General features: G+C 38.1%; 1 protein-coding gene across 3 annotated transcripts in view; it reads left to right on the forward strand.

The window, feature by feature from the left end:
- The window catches only part of LOC133638200 (netrin receptor UNC5C-like), a 483,700-nt gene that overhangs the window by 302,034 nt on the left and 171,666 nt on the right, over positions 1-10,000 (forward strand). The window lies entirely within an intron of this gene.

Here is a 10,000-nt window from a genome sequence, read left to right on the forward strand (position 1 = left end):
CTTCGATGAGATGACAACACATTTTAGCCAGTGTTGATGTTATTTGAACACTGATACAGTTAAAGCAGGGGTGTCCAAACTTTTTCCACTGAGGGCCGCACACTGAAAAATCAAAGCAAGCGGGGGCCATTTGGATATTTTTTATTTTAAAAACCAATACAATTTATGTATAAAAAAATACACATTTAAAGGCCTACTGAAATGATTTTTTTTTATTTAAACGGGGATAGCAGATCTATTCTATGTGACATACTTGATCATTTCGCGATATTGCCATATTTTTGCTGAAAGGATTTAGTATAGAACGACGACGATAAAGATTGCAACTTTTGGTATCTGATAAAAAAAAGGCTTGCCCCTACCGGAAGTAGCGTGACGTAGTCAGTTGAACATATACGCAAAGTTCCCTATTGTTTACAATGATGGCCGCATGAAGTGAGAGAGATTCGGACCGAGAAAGCGACAATTTCCCCATTAATTTGAGCGAGGATGAAAGATTTGTGGATGAGTAAAGTGCAAGTGAAGGACTAGTGGGGAGTTGAAGCTATTCAGATAGGGAAGATGCTGTGAGAGCCGGGGGTGACCTGATATTCAGCTGGGAATGACTACAACAGTAAATAAACACAAGACATATATATACTCTATTAGCCACAACACAACCAGGCTTATATTTAATATGCCACAAATTAATCCTGCATAAAAACACCTGCGTGTTTGTTACGCTAGCTCCTAGCTCCTCTGCTAGCTCCTAGCTCCATAGAACACGCCAATACAATTCAAACACCTGATCAACACACACAATCACTCAGCCCAAAAGACCGTTTACCTAACCCAAGGATCATAAAGCTTATATATTTTTAAAAAGTTACGTACGTGACGCGCACATACGGTCAAGTTATCGAATGTTTAGCAGCCAAGGCTGCATACTCACGGTACCTGATATTCAGCTGGGAATGACTACAACAGTAAATAAACACAAGAAATATATATACTCTATTAGCCACAACACAACCAGGCTTATATTTAATATGCCACAAATTAATCCTGCATAATAACACCTGCGTGTTTGTTATGCTAGCTCCTAGCTCCTCTGCTAGCTCCTAGCTCCATAGAACACGCCAATACAATTCAAACACCTGATCAACACACACAATCACTCAGCCCAAAAGACCGTTCACCTAACCCAAGGTTCATAAAGCTTATATATTTTTAAAAAGTTACGTACGTGACGCGCACGTACGGTACGGTACGTGTTATGCTAACTCCTAGCTCCTCTGCTAGCTCCTAGCTCCATAGAACACGCCAATACAATTCAAACACATGATCAACACACACAATCACTCAGCCCAAAAGACCGTTCACCTAACCCAAGGTTCATAAAGCTTATATATTTTAAAAAAGTTACGTACATACGCAAAAAAAAGCCAAAGCTGCATACTCACAGTAGCACGTCTGTGTCTTTGTCATCCAAATCAAAGTAATCCTGGTAAGAGTCTGTGTTGTCCCAGTTCTCTACAGGCGTCTGTGTATCCAAGTCAAAAGCCCTCCTGGTTAGAGTCTCTGTTATCCGAGTTCTTCCATCTTGACTGCATCTTCCGGGAATGTAAACAAAGAAGCGCCGGCTGTGTACTGTTGTGGCTGACTACGTTCGAAAAATACGTCCATTTCGCACCGACAACTTTCTTCTTTGCTTGCTCGGCTTCCTTCTCCATAATGCAATGAACATGATTGAAACAGATTCACGAACACAGATGTCCAGAATACTCTGGAATTATTAAATGAAAACAGAGCTTTTTCGTATTGGCTTCAATGTGGAAGGCATACCCGTGTTCCCCGGTCTACGTCACGCGCATACGTCATCCTCAGAGGCGTTTCGAACCGGAAGTTTAGAGGCAAATTTAAAATGTCACTTTATAAGTTAACCCGGCCGTATTGGCATGTGTTATAATGTTAAGATTTCATCATTGATGTATAAACTATCAGACTGCGTGGTCGGTAGTAGTGGGTTTCAGTAGGCCTTTAAGCCTCCACTCAGGCTTGATACCGGGGACTCCAAAGGGTTTAGGTTCAAAAAAAAAAAAAAAAAAAGTCATTATTTAGTATTATTATTAGAGATGTCCGATAATATCAGTCTGCCGATATTATCGGCCGATAAATGCGTTAAAATGTAATATCGGAAATTATCGGTATCGTTTTTTTTATTATCAGTATTGTTTTTTTGGGGGTTTTTTGGTTGTTTTTTTTATTAAATCCACATAAAAAACACAAGATACACTTACAATTAGTGCACCAACCCAAAAAACCTCCCTACCCCATTTACACTCATTCACACAAAAGGGTTGTTTCTTTCTGTTATTAATATTTCTGGTTCCTACATTATATATCAATATATATCAATACAGTCTGCAAGGGATACAGTCCGTAAGCACACATGATTGTGCGTGCTGCTGGTCCACTAATAGTACTAACCTTTAACAGTTAATTTTACAAATTTTCATTAATTACTAGTTTCTATGTAACTGTTTTTATATTGTTTTACTTTCTTTTGTATTCAAGAAAATGTTTTTAATTTATTTATCTTATTTTATTTTATTAATTTTTTAAAAAAGTACCTTATCTTCACCATAACTGGTTGTCCAAATTAGGCATAATAATGTGTTAATTCCACGACTGTATATATCGGTTGATATCGGTATCGGTAATTAAAGAGTTGGACAATATCGGCATATCGGATATCGTCAAAAAGCCATTATCGGACATCCCTAATTATTATTATTATTCAAAGTTTAAATATCTAGATCAACATTACGTATATCTGTCAATATAACGTTGTTTTTTTTTAGATTTAAGTTGTATGCCCTTTTTGTCAAAGAAAATCCAGTTTTTTATGGAAAAAACACAAAATATGAAATATTTTCCCCCAATAAAATTTTTAAGTGGAACATTTCAGATTATATAATAATTGGAGCTCATAACATAACTCATAACAACATTGGTTTTAATTTTTGTTTTGTTTTTTTTGAGCAATGACACTTAAAAAAATTAAAAAAAAGTCCCACTAAAATTATTGGGGATCCAAAAGGGTCCTGCTCAGTAAAGTGTTCAAAAATAAATCGTAATTTAAAAAAAAATTGTTAACACAATAGTCTCGAGATCAACTTCAGATCTATCCGTCAATTATAACTTGTATTGTTGTTTATTATGTTCCTTTTTTGTTCATTTTAGGCACTTCTTTAAAAAAAAAAAAAAAAAAACATAGTTTTTTATATGGCAAACACAAAATGTGCAACATTTTCCCCAAAAAATATCTCAAAGTGGAATATTTAATGTGACCTATTTGGAGCCTTGAATAGGTCAATAATTCATAATAACATTGTTTTTGATTCATTATTATGTTTTAAATAAAGAAACAGCCTGCATGACAGCTTATTGTTATTAGAGTCAACATAGCAACATTTTATTGTCACCTGTTTACTCTTTTATACCACTTTTCATGTTTTGTTTTTTTTTTATCGTATTTTTAGAATGTGCCGTTGCCGTTAAAAAATGGCCCCCGGGCCGCACTTTGGACATCCCTGAGTTAAATAAAGTACGAGTGAGCATCCCAGTCAACAAACTAAAGACTTTATAAACAAGTTGTGACAACGTTCACGACACATCGCCTGCTGCATGTTTCCTCACCTCATTAACTCTCAGTCACAGCAGCTGATGGACGCTGTATTGAGAAAAGGAAAGCAACATCAAATAGTTTTGTTTTTTTCGCTGTATATTTTTAGTGTGGGGACAAGTGCGTCTGTCTCCAATATTGTCCACACTGGTCTCCATCTAAACACAGCAGTGCGCTCTTAAAGTTAAAGTACCCATGATTGTCACACACACACTAGGTGTGGCGAAATTATTCTCTGCATTTGACCCATCACCCTTGATCACCCCCTGGGAGGTGAGGGGAGCAGTGAGCAGCAGCGGGGGCCGCGCCCGGGAATAATTTTTGATGATTCCACCCCCAATTCCAAGCCTTGATGCTGAGTGTCAAGCCAGGAGGTAATGGGTCCCATTTTTATAGTCTTTGGTATGACTCGGCCGGGGTTTGAACTCACGACCTACCGATCTCAGGGCGCACATTCTAACCACTAGGCCACTGAGAATAGTAAACGCACAGCGGGAAGCGAGGGGAAATGACGTTAAACCAAGCGCTTGGCTCCGTTTACTCCGAGGGGAAATCTCCGGAGCAAAGTCCGTGTAGCTGGTCCGCCATGATTATCAGGCCAACCGACGCTAGTGCGCATGCGCCTGATATTTGTGTTGCCTAAAATGCATTAATAAATGACAGTTTTTCGGTAATTAAAAAATTAGACGGTATTACTAACCGTCAGGAATTTTATCACAAATTATCATTATACCGTTTACCGTTACATCCTTCGTTCATTAACAAGTAAAAAGTCAAGGGCGGTCACGGCATGTTGTCGTCGTCGATGTTGGTCATTTTTTTAGGGCATTACGGCAATTTACAAGGGCGGTCGCAGCTTTTGCTGCGGTTGCCGTGGTTAAATTCGAGCCCTGGTGTAGCTCCTCCTCAGAATGCAAGTGCTCCTACAGCAGGAACACTTAATTCTGTATTAATACTGTTTTTTTAATTGTCATTAATACTGTGTTTAAGTTATTTTTGTGTTGACCTTAGAGATGTCCGATAATGGCTTTTTTGCCGATATCCGATTTTACGATATTGTCCAACTCTTAATTACCAATACCGATATCAACCGATACCGATATATACAGTCGTGGAATTAACACATTAATATGCCTAATTTTGTTGTGATGCCCCGCTGGATGCATTAAACAATGTAACAAGGTTTTCCAAAATAAATCAACTCAAGTTATGGAAAAAAGTGCCAACATGGCACTGCCATATTTATTATTGAAGTCACAAAGTGCATTATTTTTTTTAACATGCTTTAAAACAGCAGTTTGGAATTTGGGACATGCTCTCCCTGAGAGAGCATGAGGAGGTTGAGGTGGGCGGGGTTGGGGGGGCGGGGGTGTAGCGGGGATGTATATTGTAGCGTCCCGGAAGAGTTAGTGCTGCAAGGGGTTCTGGGTATTTGTTCTGTTGTGTTTATGTTGTGTTACGGTGCGGATGTTCTCCCGAAATGTGTTTGTCAGTGTGACCTGTATGGCTGTTGACCAACTATGCATTGCATTCACTTGTGTGTGTGAAAAGCCGTAGATATTATGTGACTGGGCTGGCACGTAAAGGCAGTGCCTTTAAGGTTTATTGGCGCTCTGTACTTCTCCCTTAAAAAATCATACATTTTACTTTTGGAAACCGATACCGATAGTTTCCGAACTGATACCGATAATTTCCGATATTACATTTTAAAGCATTTATCGGCCAATAATATCGGCAGCCCGATATTATCGGACATCTCTAGTTGACCTCTTAAAAAAATATTTAATTAAAGCAAACTAATTGTCCAGTCATGGTAATAAAAACTTAAAATTGATCTGTCTAGGTCAGAGGTCGGCAACCTAAAATGTTGAAAGAGCCATATTGGAGCAAAAATACAAAAACAAATCTGTCTGGAGCCGCAACAAATTAGAAGCCATATTACATACAGATAGTGTGTCATGAGATATACATTGAATTGAGATGACTTAAAGGAAACTAAATGAGCTCAAATATAGCTACAAATGAGGCATAATGATTCAATATGTACATATAGCTAGCCTGAATAGCATGTTAGCATCGATTAGCTTGCAGTCATGCAGTGACCAAATATGTCTGATTAGCACTCCACACAAGTCAATAACATCAACAAAACTCACCTTTGTGTATTCACGCACAACGTTAAAAGTCGGGTGGACAAAATGAGACAGAAAAAGAAGTGGCATAAAACACGTCCTAGAAAGTCGGAGAAAGTTATACATGGAAACAAACTAAAGGTGAGTTCAAGGACCGCCAAAATTAGTAGGACAAAACGGCGCTCGCCAAATACTCGAATCAGTGAAGCATGTTTAATACAAACAGTGTGCTTTATAACAATTAGGGAGGTTTGTGTCATGTTTGTCCTCATACAGAAACCATATTAAAACCAAAAAAATTGTTTTTTTTCCCCTCATCTTTTTCCATTTTTCATACATTTTTGAAAAAGCTTCAGAGAGCCACTAGGGCGGCGCTAAAGAGCCACATGCGGCTCTAGAGCCGCGGGTTGCCGACCCCTGGTCTAGGTTACACTTATTAATGACGAAAAATTACATTTATCTGCGATTAATCGTGATTAATTTTGAGTTGACTATGAACAAACTGTGATAAATCGCGATTAAATATTGTAATAGTTTTACAGCCCTAATTTTAATGCAAGTGCATTATTACTAGGGATGTCCGATAATGGCTTTTTGCCGATATCCGATATTCCGATATTGACCAAACCCTTAATTACCGATACCGATATCAACCGATACCAATATATACAGTCGTGGAATTAACACATTATTATGCCTAATTTGGACAACCAGGTATGGTGAACATAAGGTCCTTTTAAAAAATAAAAATAAAATAAGATAAATAAATTAAAAACATTTTATTGAATAAAAAAGAAAGTAAAACAATATAAAACAGTTACATAGAAACTAGTAATTAATGAAAATGAGTAAAATTAACTGTTAAAGGTTAGTACTATTAGTGGACCAGCAGCACGCACAATCATGTGTGCTTACGGACTGTATCCCTTGCAGACTGTATTGATATATATTGATATATAATGTAGGAAGCAGAATATTAATAACAGAAAGAAACAACCCTTTTGTGTGAATGAGTGTGAATGGGGGAGGGAGGTTTTTTGGGTTGGTGCACTAATTGTAAGTGTATCTTGTGTTTTTTATGTGGATTTAATTTAAAAAAAATAAATATAAAAATTTAAAAAATGATACCGATAATAAAAAAAAACGATACGGATAATTCCCGATATTACATTCTAAAGCATTTATCGGCCGATAATTTCGGCAGGCCGATATTATTGGACATCTCTAATTATTACGCTGCTTGGTTTTGCTACATCTCACTTTCTGAATAGGAACATTTATTAGATGTTTGATTGATTGATTGATTGATTGAGACTTTTATTAGTAGGTTGCACAGTGAAGTACATATTCCGTACAATTGACCACTAAATGGTAACACCCGAATAAGTTTTTCAACTTGTTTAAGTCGGGGTCCACTTAAATTGATTCATGATACAGATATATACTATCATATATACTATCATCATAATACAGTCATCACACAAGATAATCACATTGAATTATTTACATTATTTACAATCAGGGGTGTGGAGGGGGGCGGGGGGGGGGGGGGGTAGGATATGGACAGCAAGTAGTGGACAGACAGAGAGAGAGAGAGAGAGAGAGAGAGAGAGGGAGAGCATTCAGAAAAAAAGGGGAAAAAGCTGGTGTATCTCCAGCAAAAGTCGTTTTTTTCCCAGCAAATTCATCTCCCTGAAGGCACCACAGCCATTACACACAACATCCCGGCCACTGATTGGCTACATTCAGCCGCTGTATTGGAAATGGAGTACATTCTGTCCCCCACAGGTACGAATCACTTCACATTTAGCCTTTTTTCATCTCGCTTTTTTTTTTTTTTTTTTTTTTTTTTTTTTTAAAAACCTCCTTTTGCACGTTTGCATACTCCCACACAGACACGCTACATGTTTGACTCCAAAGGATGCTATCCAGCATTAAAGACGGACAGAAAAGCAAACATGTTGATTTAAAAAGTGCGTTGCATCCGGCGATGAAAGAAAAGAGCGTGTTGAAGTTGGACCTTTTGGCCTCGCCGCAGCGCGGAGATGTTGGCGTGTGTTTTGCGCGCTCTGTTGTTGCAAAAAAAAAAAAAAAAAAAGGCGTTTAAAGGTTCTGTTAGATGTGTCTTTTTGCCTTTTTGTGTCAAAAGGCTTTTGTGCTGAAAGCATCAACAGAGAAGTAAATCCCACGCATGGCAGCGTGCTCCACAACAGCCATACCCACGGGCTACATCCTGCACATTCATTGATGCTCTTTACCCCGTGCACAGACTTTAAACGTGGCACTGAGACAAGTAAATATGTGCAGCCTTGACGATTTATGAGGAAATAACTCGGGGTGTTTCGATCAGGGTTTTTTTTTTATGATTCCAATACCGATTCTCCATGAGTGAGATCAGCCGATACTGATCACATTTGTTAACTGGACATTTTTACATTTAGATTTGGTGAGTGCTGCTGACAGTTTAACAATACCACCACCATGTTTAAACTACTTACTGATTCTTTTTCATTAAATTCAATTGTTTGAGCAAAACAAAGTCAATAGTACACAATAATCACCGTATTTTTCGGACTATAAGGTGCACTTAAAATCCTTTCATTTTCTCAAAACTCGACAGTGCGCCTTATAACCCGGTGCGCCTAATGTACGGAATAGAGATGTCCGATAATGGCTTTTTTGCCAATATTCCGATATTGTCCAACTCTTTTTTACCAATTCCGATATCAACCGATACCGTTATATACAGTCTTGGAATTAACACATTATTATGCCTAATTTTGTTGTGATGCCCCGCTGGATGCATTAAACAATATTACAAGGTTTTCCCAAAATAAATCAACTCAAGTTATGGAAAAAAATGCCAACATGGCACTGCCATATTTATTATTGAAGTCACAAAGTGCATTATTTTTTTTAACATGCCTCAAAACAGCAATTTGGAATTTGGGACATGCTCTCCCTGAGAGAGCATGAGGAGGTTGAGGCGGAAGAGTTAGTGCTGCAAGGGGTTCTGGGTATTTGTTCTGTTGTGTTTATGTTGTGTTACGGTGCGGATGTTCTCCCGAAATGTGTTTGTCATTCTTGTTTGGTGTGGGTTCACAGTGTGGCGCATATTTGTAACAGTGTTAAAGTTGTTTATACGGACACCCTCAGTGTGACCTGTATGGCTGTTGACCATGTATGCCTTGCATTCACTTGTGTGTGTGAAAAGCCGTAGATATTATGAGATTGGGCCAGTGCCTTTAAGGTTTATTGGCGCTCCGTACTTCTCCCTACGTCCGTGTACACAGCGGCGTTTTAAAAAGTCATACATTTTACTTTTTGAAACCGATACCGATAATTTCCGATATCACATTTTAAAGCATTTATCGGCCGATAATATAGGCAGTCCGATATTATCGGACATCTCTAGTACGGAATAATTTTGGTTTTGCATGCTGACCTGAAAGCTATTTTATTCGTTACATGGTGTAATGATAAGTGTGACCAGTAGATGGCAGTCACGCATAAGAGATACGTGTAGACTGCAATATGATGGCAGTCACACATAAGAGATACCTGTAGACTGCATGCATATGACTCAAGTAAACAACTTCAACATTTTATATGTTCCATTGAAAATATAGAACATTACACATGGTGCTCAAAAATCTATCAAAATGTTTTAGTAGGACTTTGGTAAGCTATGAAGCCACACCATCGCTTGATGGATTGTACTGTGCTTCAACGTACGAGTATTATTATGGTGTGTGTATAAGGTAAGACATATTACCTGACGTTTGGTTTCGCAATATTATGCAAAAGCAACTTTTCTTACCTTCTGGTACCTGCTGATCTGTATTTGGGATCTGCATAAGTCCTGAAAATTTGCACGCGTCCACCTTTGTAGTATGTGACGACACCGTAGTCTAAAAGCTTCTTCTTTTTCTCTATCTTCTTGTTATGGGACATTCATCCTCCGCTGTTGCCATTTCTAATATAAAGTAGTGTAAAGTTCTTACTTATATCTGTCAGTAAACTCGCCATGAAAGCGCTAAAACATACCGGTGTAGTGAGTTTACATTATTCACCCAAGGAACTTCTTATTTCACGGGACACATTTCCGGCGGATGAGGAGATGCTGCTCCGTTATTGATCGAAGCAAAGTCTGAATGACATTAAAACAGTTAGCTCCATCTTTTGACACTTCTTCCACTCT

Source organism: Entelurus aequoreus, linkage group LG21, assembly GCF_033978785.1.
Source record: "Entelurus aequoreus isolate RoL-2023_Sb linkage group LG21, RoL_Eaeq_v1.1, whole genome shotgun sequence".
NCBI lineage: Eukaryota > Metazoa > Chordata > Actinopteri > Syngnathiformes > Syngnathidae > Entelurus > Entelurus aequoreus.